The sequence below is a fragment of the Agelaius phoeniceus genome, chromosome 4, assembly GCF_051311805.1.
Source record: "Agelaius phoeniceus isolate bAgePho1 chromosome 4, bAgePho1.hap1, whole genome shotgun sequence".
NCBI lineage: Eukaryota > Metazoa > Chordata > Aves > Passeriformes > Icteridae > Agelaius > Agelaius phoeniceus.
The window spans coordinates 51,493,773-51,510,593 of NC_135268.1; the positions used below are offsets into that span (position 1 = coordinate 51,493,773).

Below are 16,821 nucleotides of genomic sequence, written 5' to 3' on the forward strand. Positions count from 1 at the left end.
GCCCGGGCCCGCGGTGCCGCCCCGGCCGGCTGAGGGCTGAGGGCCGCTCCGCGCCGCAAGCCGGCTGGGAAAGCTGCGTGGGAGGGACGGCAGAGCTGCGCGGTGAGAGCCGCGCTGCTAGGTACGGTGCTACGGGGGTGAGTTCAGCAACGGCGGGGGATCGCCGGCAGCTAGCGCGGTGACATCTCTCAGCCGTGTAGTGACAGGTTTCACACTTGTAACAAAAAGCGTGAGTGTTTAGTTTCTGCTGCTGCTGCCCAGTTTTACTAAAATTTTTAACGTTGAGGATATCTCCCACAGTCTGGAATGACGCCGTGGGTCTGCAGGCTCATACTGAAGGGGAAATGGCAGAGGAGAATGAGTTTTTAAGGAAGCTGAGGAGTATCGGTGGGGTCTGACATCAGTGATTGCTGTGGAAGCTACGAGCTGCAACAGAATAGAGAAACAGCTGATTAGGAGGAGAGGGCTTCATTGTCTACAGCAAGCAATGGACACTTGATGGAGATGGACAGTGGAGGATTATGGAAGGATGAAAGAAAAGAGATGTGCTCTGATGGACTGAAATGATGATAAGTAGCCCTAAATTAGAACTGTTGTGAAGTCACCATGAAAGGAACCAAGTGAACAAGAGTTTTGAATTTATCAACACGTGTTCATACGCAAGGTGCAAAAGGGTTTTAGGGGCAGAGCTCCTAAAATAAAATTATTTTTAAAACAAAACAAAACAAAAAAAAAAAAAAACCCGCCAAACAACACTCAAGATGAGAAGATTTTACTGGGAGAACTTTTCTGTAGTTTTTATAGAAGTTCATTGATTTGAGAAATTTCACTGTCACCAAATGGGCTTTAAAATATAGTTGGAAAATTACATATGAAGTTTACCCATTACTGATGTCTGAGAATAGGACTTCATTACATTGCCATAGGCACCCTCGTCGGCTCTGTCTCCCTGCCTATCCCAGCAAGGTAATAGGCAGGGTCTCCACTACTTGGTGCTTGTACATCCAGTTTTCCGGGGATGGATTCCTGTGCCCATTGTCTTGAAGTACCTCCCTGCCATCTGCATGCGGCCGCCTCCCATCAGGGCACAATGCCTCAGGAGGACATTGCTGGAGGTGTCCCACTGTGATCTTCCTAGGGAACAGAAACAGGACACTCCTGTGAAAGGAGAGAAGCATTTTCCCTCCCAACGGGGTGTCACGACCCACTTGCTAGGGTGCTTGATGTTCTTTAGAAATTCTCATCACGCTGAACAAATACACCAATCCAGGTGTCAGGGAACTTTAATGTCCTATTGTATCATCATCTTAACTCCAGCAATCCAACTATTTAGTCTCAAAAGTGTTGATTAACAAGCCCTTAACTTTTACAACTAAGTTCAACAAGCTTCCAACTCACGCAACAAACTTCAAGTCTTGGAAGTGTTGGCTAACAAGCTCACAATTTAATATGCTCCCAATACTAACAACATTTCAGGTTCCCTAGTGGTCTGGATCAAGGGTAAGAGAGGAGGAAGAGACAGACCAATCCACTTTCTTTTACAGTTTATCTGGTGCACATGTGTTATATAAAACAGATTTTGCACTCTTTTGTCCATGCATGCAATACTAAGCCCTTTAGAGCCCTCCAGGAAATGAGGTCTGTGGGGATCCTGGAGCCCCTTGTAGTGAGGTGCCTTGCAGTGGGGGACTCAACCCCTGCCTTGATGCAGGCACACTGAGCATGAGTCTCAAGGCAGCAAAGAAAGCTGGCTTCATACAGCACTGCCCCAGCTCCACAGGACCCTCTTACAGTCACAACTTTCCTGTCACAGCAGTCAGAACATGCTTATGTGCTTATGCCTGGTTCTCCATGAGGAGAGTAAGGTCGTCTCCCAAGCAGCAGATCGATCCCTCATGGTGTGATTCATCCCATTCAAAGAAAGTGGCATCCCTGAGCCTCATTTGTCCTTTATTTCCCTTCAAACAGGGAAACATGGAAGATGTGGCCTTCAGAGGACTACTAAAGATCTGCTTATTTAGCACCTAATCTTAGATGCTTCACAAGAAAGACCAAGAAGTCACAGCCAGCTTTGTGTCTCATCACAGGTACTCCCACTTCTGGTTCCTTAATGGCCTGCTGGAGAGCCTCCTTCTGCCACCAGCACCCAACTGTTTCCATTATAGATGTAACTTTTAATTTTAATGCAAATAATGAATAAGTAAGTGCAAAAGATAATATTTGGTTTTAGGGTGAACTATGTACACATGGGTAGCTCAGCAAAACTGCAGAAGGCTGCTTGGGGTAATTTGTCTAAAGCTTGTAGGGATCACAATCTCAAAGTGCTGGCTATTTAGTAGCACAACAACAGAGGTTTTTTATGTGGTATTTCTCAATATATGTATTTCTCAATAAAAGTAATGTAAGAAAATTTGAAATTCATATTCAAAATATTTAATATTTTGGGAAATAAATTGATTTAGGCATTGCTAGTTTGCCTGTGACTTTGCCATTTCAGTACTTATCTTGTAGATACATAGTGTGCAATATTTAAATAAACAAGGACAAACATTTACACTTCTAATACAATACATAAAGCCTATGTCATCCAGAGGATGTGCTCGTAAATCTCAAAAAGGCTGTCTCTTGCCATGACTCACAAAAGCAAAATAAATAATTATTCAATACACTGCCATTGTACGTGTCAAAAAATCTGGAGGAAAATTTGCCTTGATTGGAACTTGTGTGTGTGTGATGTCAAGTGACAGTTTCATGCATGTCCTGGGAGCTGTTTCCTTACTTCATGTGTTCAGTGTCTGGACAAGTATCAGAAACAAAATCGTTTTTCTTCAAGGGCGTGATGCTGGTAATGTGTTAATCATACGTTTGGAAAAATAGGTCATGTAAATTCCAGTGTAATGACTGCATCTTTATATTTTTAAGGTTGCCAAAAAAAGAGGGAGAGAGGTTTTCAGTATGCTCTAGTCTGATAGCCTCCATTAAACTGCACTGCTAGAGGGGTGTTGCTGCTGGCACTTGATGCATGAAACTATGCTGTTCTTTGCCAGTTGTACATATTACAGTATTTGACACCATGAAAATACCAGACTAATTTGGGCACTGGCAGATTTCTCACTGTCACAGTTAACACTGTAAATAGGAGGGATTTGATTTAAATAGGAAGGATTTTTGATTAGAAAATTATAATCACGTAATAGAGGCTCTTTCAAGTTTTGTGTCCTTCAAATTTTCACACAACTTTTTCAAACAACACCATAATCACCTGTTATATATGCTGTTGGTTTGGATTGGGTTTTTTTTTCCATTCCTTTGCCTCTCCTTATGTCTGCACTTGGCTTGTTTTTACTTGGAGCGGCTTGAACATACAGCATGTAATCTGTGCTGTTTGGCTAAAGTGTTTAGTCTAGTCTTCACTGAATACTTTAGCAATAGATTTCCATTTTAGTTTCTTTAGTGCTGCCTTCTTAAATAAAAATACTTTAGTATGTTTTTGCTTTTGTTATAAATCACAATAAAGTAGTAATATTACCAGAGTAGAGCCATAGAACAAGGAAATGTCAGTCCCTTATAATGTTTCTGATTATGTACAGTCTACATCTACTCAGCAAATTGTGATTTCCTTTCTTCTACATTCAAAATGTCTTCATACTCAAAAAAAAAATTAGGTTTTGATTTGCAAGAACAATTTGCAGCTAAACTTTTGGCTTGAAGAACGTACTGGTGTGGCAAGAAATACATGTTTAACTTTGCCAGTTTTAAAGACTTGTTATTACTTACAGTAACATGTTAAATATACAATTAAAAATACTGTAGGAAAAGGCCTGAGGAATAAGTGTGCATTAAAAATTAATGCCTGCTACAGTAAATCTGAAATAAGTTATCTTTTCAGGAGCTTAAGGTACAGTTTTTATCATTATTCAGAACTTTGCTTTGGACCATTAATATATCAAAGCCCTGAACTATCATAGGTTTTTCCTTCCTCAGAAAGGAGAGATGAAAAGAGTCTTCATCTAGTTCCTGCAGAAACCATTTTCATAAAAATTGATCCAGTCCCCACAATGCTGTAATCTTCTTCCTAAGGAATCTTCCACATTCCATTGCCAGCTTAAGGTTTCATTTACCATTGCAGAAACTAAAGAGTGTTAAAATTAAAGCTATCCTTCCCTGTTTTTTTTTAATAGATTTACCTTAATGCTGATTTAAGATGTTTAACTTGGCTTCTTGGAATGTCTCTGTCTCCTGTTAATATTCCTTTGTCCATGATCTTAGACTTTGTGTTCCTACAAAAGATAACTCTTCCCCTTTGCCAGAATGTGATTTCCAAAGTAGAAATTTAATTCCTTAAGGAAAAAAAAAAAAGAAGGAAAAGTTTTATAAAAAGAAATGTGTGCAGAGTACATCACATACCTGTCTCTTGTTCTCCACCCATCTCTAGATTTAAGTCAAATGCATAGTGAATGTTGGTGTTTTATCTCCATTAAGAAATTCCCTATCTGGCTTCTGTACTTGCAGGATATTGATCTTCTGTTCCATATAGCAATCGATTGCAGAGTTAACTGAAGAAACAGGGAGGTATCACTGCAGTAATGTTAGTTATTTCACACATTCATTTTTTAATTCCAAATAGTGCAGATTTATTATATCTATATTAAAATAATGCCTCAATTCCCTCTATACAGGATTCTATTTCAGCTTTATTTTAAACAGGAAAAAACAGTATTTAGAAGCAGCAGAAATCTAGATCATTAAGGCAGGTTTTGCCCCATTGAAGACAATAGCAAAAATTCTGCTGATATCAATAGAATTGCATTTTTAAGTAAACAGGTCACGCCTATTCCAGTATTACCACTAATGAATGCTAAAGAAATCACGTAGCAAATCAGGACTTTGGTTCACCTGTCCATCAGTAAATTATCAAAGGAATTTATAACATTACCAGTGAAGGTTAATAATTGCAAATTTTCAAATTCTTGTTTAAACACATGCTAAAGCAGCATATTACTAGTCTTCATTTAAAGTACCTGCACTTTAATGAGGTACTCCAGATATATTGCAGAACAGAAATAAAATTTGCTCATTATACCTGTTATGCTAAACATCTCCAGAATATATGAACCATAAAGATGCTTGGATTTTGGGAAAGGAGGTGCAGAGAGATAATGACAATAAAAGCTATTATCCAAGAACTGAAGGATTATACTTAATTGTATCTTCTCTGCAGGCATAGAGAATGAGGTCATGCTTGTATAGCTGACAAAATCCTCACTGCTACAAGGACCTTCTGAATTTGGAATAAGCTCACACTACAGATTTGATTTGTGGTGAATCTGATTCCTGTATTGGATGTTCTCTGCTCTGCTGTTTTTATCAATCTGATATGTCAAATTCAATAGATACCAAAAATCCACCTTAATCTGTTTAAACTGCAGAAATGGAGAACAAACAATCCTTAATATGCCACCTTGGCATATGATAAAAAGTAATAAGCTGACTTTGATTGTAACTGTCATATTTTTATTTGTTGAATACCACTTTATTTTTAAAAACTGCATTGATCCTATCCTATGGTAAATTTAATAACAGATATCTTAGAGATCTGCATATTTAAATGGCTTAAGAACAAGATTAGCAGTAAAATTGCATTTCTGTGTTATTTTTTTTAAACTGATTTCATGTATATCACTGCAGGAATTAGACTTAACAGGAACAAAATGAATAATCATTGATGCTTCTGCAACCTCTACCATTCCCAAAATGTTTTGTTAAAAACCAAAATAACAAAACCATGAGGGATTCACTTAATACATCTTCATCAAATAAAATGCAACAGCTGCTTAACTATGCCATGCAATAACACAGAGTAGTTAATAAGCAGTTACTATCCATCTGAAATGGTAGGAGCTTGGTCAGCAGGGTGCTGTTATCTAAACTGGAATTTGACCAGGATGTGAAAGTTTACTTATTGTTTTTTACAAAACAATTATTTTCTGCTGATTTAGATAAAGGACACTTCACGGAACAGTATCATTAATGGCCTCCATTCATTCCTAAAGCCAGAGCTGTGAGAACAAAACTGCCCCAGAACAGAAAATCTCCAGGTTTCCAATCCACAAAGTGTCTGCCTTCAGGCAGTTGTTAAGAGGACAGGCACAGTTGCAGAAGAAATGTCACCGATTTTGAACTGGGCTAAAATATTCTGTATTAAGACAGAACTAACATAATTCAAGAATTTGCAGTGACACTTCAGCATTTTATGTTCTTGGGCAGCTGAGCTTCTCCTGGGATATCTTACTAAGAGCCAAATCCCTAGCATAAGTGATAGCAACTGAATCCAAACAATTCCATGTTGGACTTTGTCTTCACTAAGGAAAACTTAGGGTAGAGGCAGAAAGATAAAGAAGCTTGTTTCATTTAGTTAGAACAATATCTCATTATATGTATTAGATGGTTAAAATAATCTTATGCTCCTACCTGCTTACCTTCCTCAAGATAGCATGTAATAACTACAAACTACCTTGTTCATATTAGGATTTTATCACTTTAAGGTACTCTAGATCTCCTAAACTAAATATTTTCCTTAGAGCAAAAGAGATGCATTTCCTCAAATATATTGATTCCCAAGTTTACTTAATGTACACATCATCCTGAGATGCAGAAATAAACACTTGGAAACAAACAATTTAAAATGTCAATTTGAAAGAAAAGGAAAAAAAAAACCCTATCTGTTATTATTTTCTTTCAATTATGTAATACTATAAATAAAATTTAGTGGATGTATTTTTGTATTTTATGGGTTTTTTGATATCAAGTTATCAGTCCATTTCACCTTACTAAATTTTGGGAAAAAAGTCATTACAACTCTTCTAAATAAAAACTAGTACTTTCATTCTACTGGAAATTTTGAGGTGTCTTGTTTGCTCTGATTCAGAAATTTTAAATGTTAAAATATTGGACCTTGTTGCAGGATGGAATTTCTAAGTAGATCTAATACTCAGTGCAAGTCTGAATCTTAGGCAAGTTCCAATCATTTATTAATGTTACTCTAATGAAAAAATGCTTTTACCTGTCAAGACAGACTGTCCTCCATTGCCCATGCAATTAATTTACCAGAAGTTAATTGCTTGCCAATCACATGTGATTCAAGGACCTGTTTTCTTTACAGTGACCTTCAATTAATGTAAAATTAAAACAATATAAAAATGTATTTTATTTCTCTCCCAAAATAGCTTCATAGAGGCCTTATTCTCAAGTACAGATATGTACAATACATGTCCTATTGAGACATGAATATTTTACAAAATTTTCTGATGCCACAACCCAATGGCTTCAAAATTCTACAATATATAAATATCTTGCAGGTATCCTGCTTAGTGTCAGTTTACCTCACCATTTGTTACACAAAAGCTGCTAGTTACAGCAATCCTTGTGCTTGACATCTGCTACAAACATCTGTGGATTACTCCAACTGCTTGTAAAAATGAATTAGGGAACTTGTTATGGTCTAAAACCACTAGCACTTATTTATTAATTAGATTTCAGTAACTAGTTTCTGAATTTGAATAACTTGTATGCCAGATGTCTTATGCTGAAACAAGAAGCCAAGGAGATGGGGGAAGGGAGCAGCAAGTCAGTGATGTGCATTTAAAAACAGCTGTGTAGACTACCATTTTTAAAGAAAATTCTTTGTTTATTATGTGCCTCTTTGTAACTGTCACATGATAGAATCTAATTATTTAGCTAGGAAATGAACAGATAGCTGTTTGGGTGTTGCTGAATGGGGAAGGCCTTCTTTTGCTTTCCTGTAAATTCTGACCTCTTTGGGTTTTTTTTTTAGTCCCTTTAAAATCCCCCCATCACTTCTATTTTTTAACATTTCATACCCTCTCTCACTGGAAACGGGGCCACATTCTTTCCCAGTGAATAACACCAGCAACAAAAGAAACTCAAATTTAGAAAGCCACAGGCTATCTTACAGTTTCAGCGACATAAAAGGACAGTTGCTCCTTCTAACAGGACAGTCTACAGTTTCCAGTTTATTTAAGGACTAGGCAAAAATTAGTTAGCTTGTACCTGTCAAAATCATGACAATTCCAAGTTGAAAGAATGAGGGAATCATATCTTAAGACAAGCTCCACTCCACCCTGCTCTAGGTTATGACATTCAGATTGGTATCTGCAACCTGATACACACAATTCAGGATGGAGCAGAAGTGGTGTCATTTGGATCTGGGCCCATCTGTAATGGACAACTTATTAAAAACCCAGTCAAACAAACAAACCAACCCCAAACAAAAACAGTTGATACAACCAGCATGAAAACATGTTTAAGCTTTTTTCAAAGAGATTATCAAACACTGAACTCTTTCAACTGCTTTATTCCTCTGATTACATTCCCCAAGACCTGGAAGAATGAACAAGCTAACTTAAAAGAACATTGAAAGAGGAGTAGTTCATATTTTCTGTGTAGTTCTTCAATTTCTGAGTTGGGCATTTCTTCTTCTGTACAGTGGTGATGGTTAGGAGACTAAAATGTATACCTTAAAACTTCAATGAGAGTTTTGTCTTTGTCTCAGTTTTTATTATGAACTTGCATACTTTCTATGTACAAAAAAAAAAAATTAAATATACTACACGGTAGAAGAGTAGAAAAGGAAAAGGTGTACTGTATGTTACACATTCAGCAGAACAAATTGCCAATTTCCCCCTCATCCATTGTGTTGGGTTTGGGTGGGGTAGAGTTAATTTTCTCTACAGTGGCTGGTATGGGGCTGTGTTTTGGATTTGTGCTGAAAGCAGGGTTGATAATACAGCAGAGCTGATTTTGTTACTGCTGAGCAGCCCTTACACAGTGTCAAGATACCTTCTGTGAGGAGGCTGGAGGTGCACAAGGTGTTGGGAAAGGACACAGGGGGAGCAGCTGACCCCAGCTGGCCAAAGGGATTTTCCAGACTATACAGTATTTAAAGCATGGGGAAGAACAAGAAAGGGGGGCACATTTTGAGTGATGGTGTTTGTACTTCCCAAATACACATGGTGAAGCCTTGATTTCCTAGGGATGGCTGAACACCTGCGTGCCCATGGGAAGTGGTAGATGGATTCCTTTTCTTTGCTCATGTGTGAGGCTTTTGCTTTACTTAGTAAACTGTCTTTATCCCAACCCATGAGTTTTCTCACTTTTACCCGTCCAATTCTCTTTCCCATTTGCTGTGAGAGAATGATTGAGCAGCTGCATGAGACTTGTTGCTGGCTGGGGTTAAACCACAACATCCATATACATGCTGGTAATTATTTTCCTCAGCAGCATTATGCAGTTTGTGACTCTGACAACTCTTAAAGACACATGTTTTTGGACTTTCCTAGTTATTTCTGATTATACACGTACTTTTCAAATTCAGCAGTTATAAAAGGCACATACAAGTAAATGTATCTAAATTATGTTTAAACCCATTAATGGGATGAAATAGAAAACAAATATTTCCATAATTTAAGCTTGTTTCATCTATTTTTCAAAATTTTCACTGTCAGGTTCACTGCTTTAGTGACTGCAGCCACTATCATACATATGTTCTTCCCAGGTCTCAGCAAGAAGACTAACCATGCAGCATCAGAACAGCAAGCAGGACATTTGCATACAGAAATAAAAGCTCCCAATATATTTTGATGTAGCTCCCTAGTTGACCTGAAACTCCCCTTCATATGTAAACAGGGGGCAAAAGAAATCCACAACAATCTTCATTTTAACATTGAAATTTAATAGTATTCTCTGATTTTAAAAATCTTGTCACAAGTTTGTTCAGCTAGTTTCCAAAGAGATTATTATAGTGGCTGTTAAATATGGAGAGCCAAAATCAAAATTGAAAGGAGCCTTTATATTAAGTAAATAGAACTGTATGTGTGACTGGTTTTAAGATATATAACAGAACATTTAATTATGTTGTTCTTAGAATTTGGCTTCTCCCGTTCATCTTGAATTTGGCAAAATTGTACTCACAGATAAATGTACTTAAAATTGTACTTACAGATAAATGATATTTAAAAGATACTTACAATTCACTCAGCGCTACTTATTTCACCTTCTATCTCTGCATTTTTTGTTTGCTCACATGAAACTCCTACTGCCCAGCCAGCTGCAGATTTTCTACTACATGTGTTCATCTTTGCTCATTCCATTTCTCCTGTTCATTCATACCTTTTCCTGAGTTCCCATTTCCTGCACCCAGCAGCAGGTCAACGGACAAATCTCTTAGAAAGGAACAGAGAGACAAACACCAAAATAAGGCGTTGGTAAGACAGAAAAAATAGTACTGCAAGTTTGCTTAAATTTGGGAAACTATAGAGGCTTTGGGGGTTTTTTTGCTCATAGATTTTGTCAGCATTTGTGCACTTATTTTAGTGTTATTTTGTACCTGCTATATGAAGGAGCTTCCTTTAGGGGATTTAAGGATCTATTACTTTCCTCCCTAAGAAGTAACATTATTCTGTTCTTGTTCTATTCAGAATCTGATAGACTTGTCAACATGTTTTTTCATTTAAATCGAAAAATTCATGCCTAATAGTGCATCCAGGCAGCTGAATGATACTGAAAATGGATGAAAAACATGGTTCCCTCCAGTTTTCTTCTGGATTAGAGGTGGCTGCTGAGCAGATCTTGAAGGTTTAAAAATTGATTAAATATAGGTCAATGGCATTTCATAAACAAAACCTAACTACATCTAAAATAGTGACTTAAATGTTTCACATGGTGGCTAAAAGTCTTTTTCTGGCTTATTAAAGGATTTAGATAAAGGAAGTTAAAAATTTTAGCAAGTGCTTCCCTATGATTAGGTATAAGTATGCAGTGTCTGGAAGATAAAAAGCACAGTACAGAGATATACTTAAGAAAGCAAGTGTTTATGTGCTTGATACAGTGTAGTTATAGTGTATTACACAGAGTACACATGAGCTGCCTTGTCAAATTCAGATAGCCTATAAATAGTGGTATTAGATGCTGGTGAAATTCTTAGTGGATACATACCAGTCTACTTTACAAACAGTAATCCCTCTGCTGGCAGTAGTATCACCTTCATTGACCACTCCATCATCATGAACTTTTTTATATTGCATCATCAAGAATTTTGGCTAAAAATCTGTATGTCATTAACACAGTTTTTATATTACTAAGCATTTTTGTCAAGACTATACTTTTCTCATTTCTCTATTTACTCATGCCTTGTCTAGGTTACTTCTGGCTTTGTCTACTCAATACTTGAAATTCTGTGCTCTCTTCAGACATCAATTCAATGTCTGCTTTGTCAAGCACCCACACAAGTACTGGCTCAAATAACCTTATTTAGCATCTCTGCTGCCACATATCCTGAATTTAGGAAAATTTTCTTCCACTGGTACTCAGTATTCCCTGCTGCTGGATCACTATGTTGTCAGTGTGCTGCTACTGCCATGCTGGCTGACGATCTGGATGCAAATATACAGTGCATTAACTGAAGTAGAATTGTAAGGATGAAGTGACTAGAGCAGCACAAACCAAAGAAGTAATTCTATTTCATAAATTCAAATGCAAATTGTTCTTTACGAGGGTTTGAAATTCCAGGTTTCATATTCAGGTTCCAAAATGGCATAGTGGTGTAATGTTTTAATGATTATCCCCTTGAGCCATTCACAGAACACATTGACTGGATCATCATTAGTTGCTCCCCTAGTGCATAAACCTATATGATCAATGTATTTCCTGACTTTGTTCAAAGGCAAACTATAATGATTCTCTTACTCACACAGTCATACACACACACACTTTGATGCTTGCCTGTGTTTGATAAATGCAACCCTTTTTTAAGCCTCTGAATACACCACATAACCTATCCATCAATGTGAAATGACCCCGTCATTAGAGCACAGCTCTGAGGCTGCACATCCATTCATCAAACGTCTTTCTTTTACCATAATGGTAAATTCCAAGTTCATATTCATTTGTAAAATTTCATATCATTCTTTTCTTTACTGCGAGCAGCAGACGTTATATCTGTTGGAAGAATTAGCAACAGCACCATCATAAATACAATCAATGCTTTTCACAAAAGAACCTCTTAATCAGAACTTGTTAGTACCACGCATGTTCTCATTTTTTAATAGATCATAGGACAGTTCTTATTTAATGGGGCAGGGGGAGAAACTCATTGTTTTACCTCCAGAAAACAGTTGCCATGGGCTAAATATACTGCCAAACGTTCCCAATTTTCCCAGTAGTATTTCCTGTAAGCAGTCTCATACACCCAGAATTTCCCTAAATCTGCCTTGTTATTTGAAAAATTATGAAGTGAATATAAAGAACCATGTGCTACTATTAAAATGAAGGTAACTGCAAATTTCCTTGTAGCCTGGCTGGGACAAAAAAAAAAATCTTAGAAATACTTCACTGAATGGAAAAGTTGAGTTTGAATGGACTTCTTTGAAATGACCTTCAGCTGATGACATAGCACTGTCACAACCACATCTGTTGTCCACCAAGTATTAGAAAGACAATAAAAGGCTAGTGAAAAATACAGGGTATTCTTGAGTATGCCATAAATAAAATAACCTTACTTAATAAAAATTGTGTATTAGCTAGCTTCATTATAGGTGGTCTAGCTATAGAGACTGTTCATAAATTCAGTTTACCTGGGATCAAATTTACCCAACCAGAACCTGTCCAATAGAAACTAGAAAATGTTGAAGAATAGTTGATCCATCCATGGCTTTCCTTATAAAAGCCTGGAAAAAAATTACCATGGAAGTAGAAACATTTGACTGGTGAAATGCCTAATTTTTTGCTGTAGCAACTTATCAATGTGACTTTTGAGAAATTATTGACTGTGACAAAGAAAATTGAAGCTTTTGCGATATGGTGCAAGCAAAGACATCTTCTGGACAGAAGGGATGATAAATGCACATATTAAATATATTATTGGAGAACAGTAGACTTGGTTGTCAGAAATTAATAGGTGTAAATGTATGTGCTTTGGACACATCAGGAGCAGAGATGGAAATAACCTTGAGAATGTAATTATGGAGTGAATGGTGACAAGTCATCATAATTGAGAGCAGCTAGAAAGGAGGTGGATAGATGACATGCAGTAGGCTGCTGTAACTTCAGTTTCTGAATGTTCAAAACTAGCAATAGATCATGGAGGCTTCTAAAAATTCTCCTGTGAAATCACCAATCTGCAGGTGCCAATAAATTGATTTTACTTTACTTGCAAGCAAATGAAAGAAGCACAATCATTCTGTCAATAGAGTGGTTTGTAAATTAAAAATGTATTCATAAATATATACTTTTTCACAATAGCTTAAATGTTATGAACAGTGACAATCTTCACCATTTCTGAATGAATATATAGTCTTGATATATATATATATAATGTATGATATATATATCATATATATATATGTATATGTGTGCATGCGTGTGTGTGTGTATGTATATGCTGGGGAACGAACAAATCAAGAGCAGCCCTGTGCAAAAACCATTTGGTGATGCTGGTGGATGAGAGGCTGGACATGACCCAGCCATGGGCACTCCCAGCCCAGAGAGCCAAAGGTGTCCTGGGCTGCATCCAGAGCCCCATGGGCAGCAGGGGAGGGAGGGGATTCTGCCCCTCTGCTCTGCTCTGCTCTGGTGAGACCCCACCTGCAGGGCTGCAGCCAGCTCTGGGGTTCCAGCACAGGAAGGACACAGATCTCTTGAACTGGTCCAGAGAAGGGCCATGATGATGATCAGAGGGCTGGAGCATCTTTCATGTGAAGAAAGGCTGAGAGAGCTGGGGTTAGTCAGCCTGAAAGACTCCAGGGTAACCTTGTAACAGCCTTCCAGTACCTAAAGGGGACTTAAAAGAATTATGGTGACAGACTTTTTAGCAGAACCTGTTGTGATAAGACAGGGGGTGATGGTTTTAAACCAAAAGAGTGTAGATTTAGTCTAGATATAAGGAAAATATTTTTTACCAGGAGGGTGCTGAAACACTGGAACAGGTTGCTCAGAAAGGTTATGAATGTCTCATACATGGTAACATTCAAGGTCACTCTGGACAGGGCTTGGAGCAACCTGATCTAGTTGGAGATGTCCCTGGTTACTGCAGGAGGGCTGGACTGACCAGATGACCTTTAAAGTCCCTTTCTAACCTAGCTATTCTATAATTCTATGATAACTGCCCTATTTCCAAGCATGATTCATAATAAAGACATTTTTAGGCAGCAAATGGAGAAGCCTTCCTTACCAAAACCAGAGCAAAAATAACATTTAGACAAATCATGGCTAGGGATCAGTTTTAAAAGAGTTTATCATCCATACAGTATTTGGTCCTTCCCTTTATTCAGAACTGGTACTACTCAATGAAGACTCAGTGAGCTGCGGGACTCTTCCGCAGGAGCACTTTGTGTCTCCATTTGATTTGTCTTTATAATATAATACACATAAGTCCTCCTGCCCCCTTCTAGAGATTTTTATCTTGTCTATGTAGAAAATGGGAGATACACAAGTCCCTGGTTTTCTAACAAAGCTCACTTCCTGGGCTATTCTAAGACTAATTTCACTGTAAATACGCCCTGGAATGGAACACCTTTTGGAGCTTTTTCATTATAGCAATGCACATTGTCAAGAAACTCACCTCTGACCCACCTCAATTTACAGCATATCAATAATAAAAATAGGTAGTTAAAACAATTCGGTGGTGTTATCAAAGATATGTTATACTGCAATGACAGATATTACTTATTGCAGTTCACAACACAGTGTCATGTCTTAATGTCCCTGTTTACTTCTTAGTCATTGTTACTATCCGTGTTTACTGTATTCATAAAGACCTGAGGAGAACCACTAAGCAGTTCCTGGAAACATGTGAGCATAGTTTAATTTAATCAACATGAATTAAAGGATTTTCTGTGCTTGAAGTAATCACCCCGTACTCTCTTCTGTTTCACCCAAAAAGTGTTTTGTTCTGAAAACTCTGTGCTGCATTATTTTCCCTACCAGTAAAAACACATTTTTCCTTTCTTGATCCTTTCCTTGAACCTGTCCTATCACAATACAAAGAAAGAAGCAACTCACAAGGTTGCCCCAGAGGTGTTTGGCACCCTTTATTTCAGTTTGTTTATGAATAACACTTGCAAACGTAGTCTAAAATACAATCAAAACAAACGAGAGCAGATCGGAGCAAATACATTCCAATAAAAGTAAAGTGAGTGAAGGTAATAAAATTATGATGCAAACAGTAAAATCTGGGTAAAGACTAAAGGACTCAGTCATATTATTAGACAGAGCCATCCAGTAAAACCCAAGGGATCATGTGAACCTGGCTACAGCTGTACAAGCACAGTCCAAGTCAGATCTCAACTGCTTGCTGAAATTAGAAGGGTGAAGGTCAAACAAGCAAAAGCAACAAACCAGACACTAGCAGCTGTAATTGTATCTGATAAGAGCAGATTTTAGGACTATTCAAATTAAGGAGTACCACAGGTCAGATTATCTGAAGCTTTTATGCTTTTACATTCTGAAAATGCCATGCATATATTCAAGCTAATTGGCAGTTAAGTGTTCATTCATACGTCCCTTAATTGGGTGTGATACCAGAACTACATGCTCTGTTTTAGCCCTTTAGAATTTCAAATGGTGCAGAAGTACAAATCCCACTGCTTCTCTTCTGAGAAAAGATAGAGCCATTGCCTAATAAGCCCACGATTACAGAATTTGCACCTACTCCTCTCAGCCACTTTGCTAATATGATTTGTTCAAGACTCACTCAAAACACTACATATCTGGCTAACATACTGCTGACTAATCACTCATTACCCATAAAAGCAGGAATCTTGTGTGAACTGCTCGATAGTCAACCTTACACTGATGCCTTTCAAGACTTTCTGTGTTATTCTAATGTCACTATTTATCTGAAATCTGCAAGAAGACAGAGAGGTCTTGGTCCACAACCAAGAGTACTTCAGTGTGGGGATTCACAAAGAACTTGCATAAATTGAAATTTCAAATTTCATTGTAAAATGAATTTTAATTGAATGAGCAAACCTTGCTTGGCTCTAGTCAACTCTCTAGTCAAATCTTTGAATTGCCTTGTCTAACTACATGCTACCTTCTGTGGGGGCATAGAATGTAAGAAAATTAAGACAGTGCAGAAGGTAGTCTCACACCTGAGGAGTTGCAGCTGTACTAATCACCAAATATTAGGAACAGCCCTGCCCTTAATAGGCCACAGCTGTGTCCAATAAGAAGACAAGTGCTACAAAAGAGTGGGTTAGGTAGGTGAGGAGAGAGTTGGAGTTTGTTGGCTGTGCTGGGAAGAAGAAGAAGGGGTCGGTGCTGTGAGGAGCTGCCCATGAGAAATCACCAAGAAGGTATGGGAGCTTTGCAATAAGATGACAACAACCTTCAATGTACGTATTTCTTACAATGCAAGACTTTATCTTATTCTTTGATGAAAAATAAAAGCAATTAGAAGTGCATACTAGAGGCTTTGCACTGTGTCTGTCTTTAACTTAGATTAAAAGCAAGTTGTGGGAGAGTAGCCCTTGACCATTATGTTCTTAGTCCTACTTCACAACCCACTGAATAAACAATTCTAAATAAAGATGGTGTCAGTTTGTGAAAAAAAAAATCTTGTGACTACAAGATTACAACAAGAAGTTATGATATTGTAGATCACACTAACGATATACATAAAACAGTGCTTTTCAATATCAGCTAAAGAATATTTGAAAACAAATATTAAGATCCATGAAGTTCAGAGACCTAGCTATAATTTCTGGAATGCAAAACCTGTAGTACTTCAATTCTGCCCAAGGAGAA

General features: G+C 37.6%; 2 long non-coding RNA genes across 2 annotated transcripts; one reads left to right on the plus strand and one right to left on the minus strand.

The window, feature by feature from the left end:
• On the plus strand, nucleotides 1-6,898 carry LOC143693977 (uncharacterized). Its single transcript, XR_013182133.1, has 2 exons — nucleotides 1-121; nucleotides 301-6,898. It is a non-coding gene; the product is annotated as an uncharacterized LOC143693977 (long non-coding RNA).
• LOC143693978 (uncharacterized) lies at nucleotides 89-4,454 on the minus strand. The gene is made up of 3 exons (XR_013182134.1): nucleotides 4,188-4,454; nucleotides 883-1,134; nucleotides 89-426 (listed from the first exon to the last, which is right to left on the minus strand). It is a non-coding gene; the product is annotated as an uncharacterized LOC143693978 (long non-coding RNA).
• Nucleotides 6,899-16,821: the final 9,923 nt, after the last annotated feature.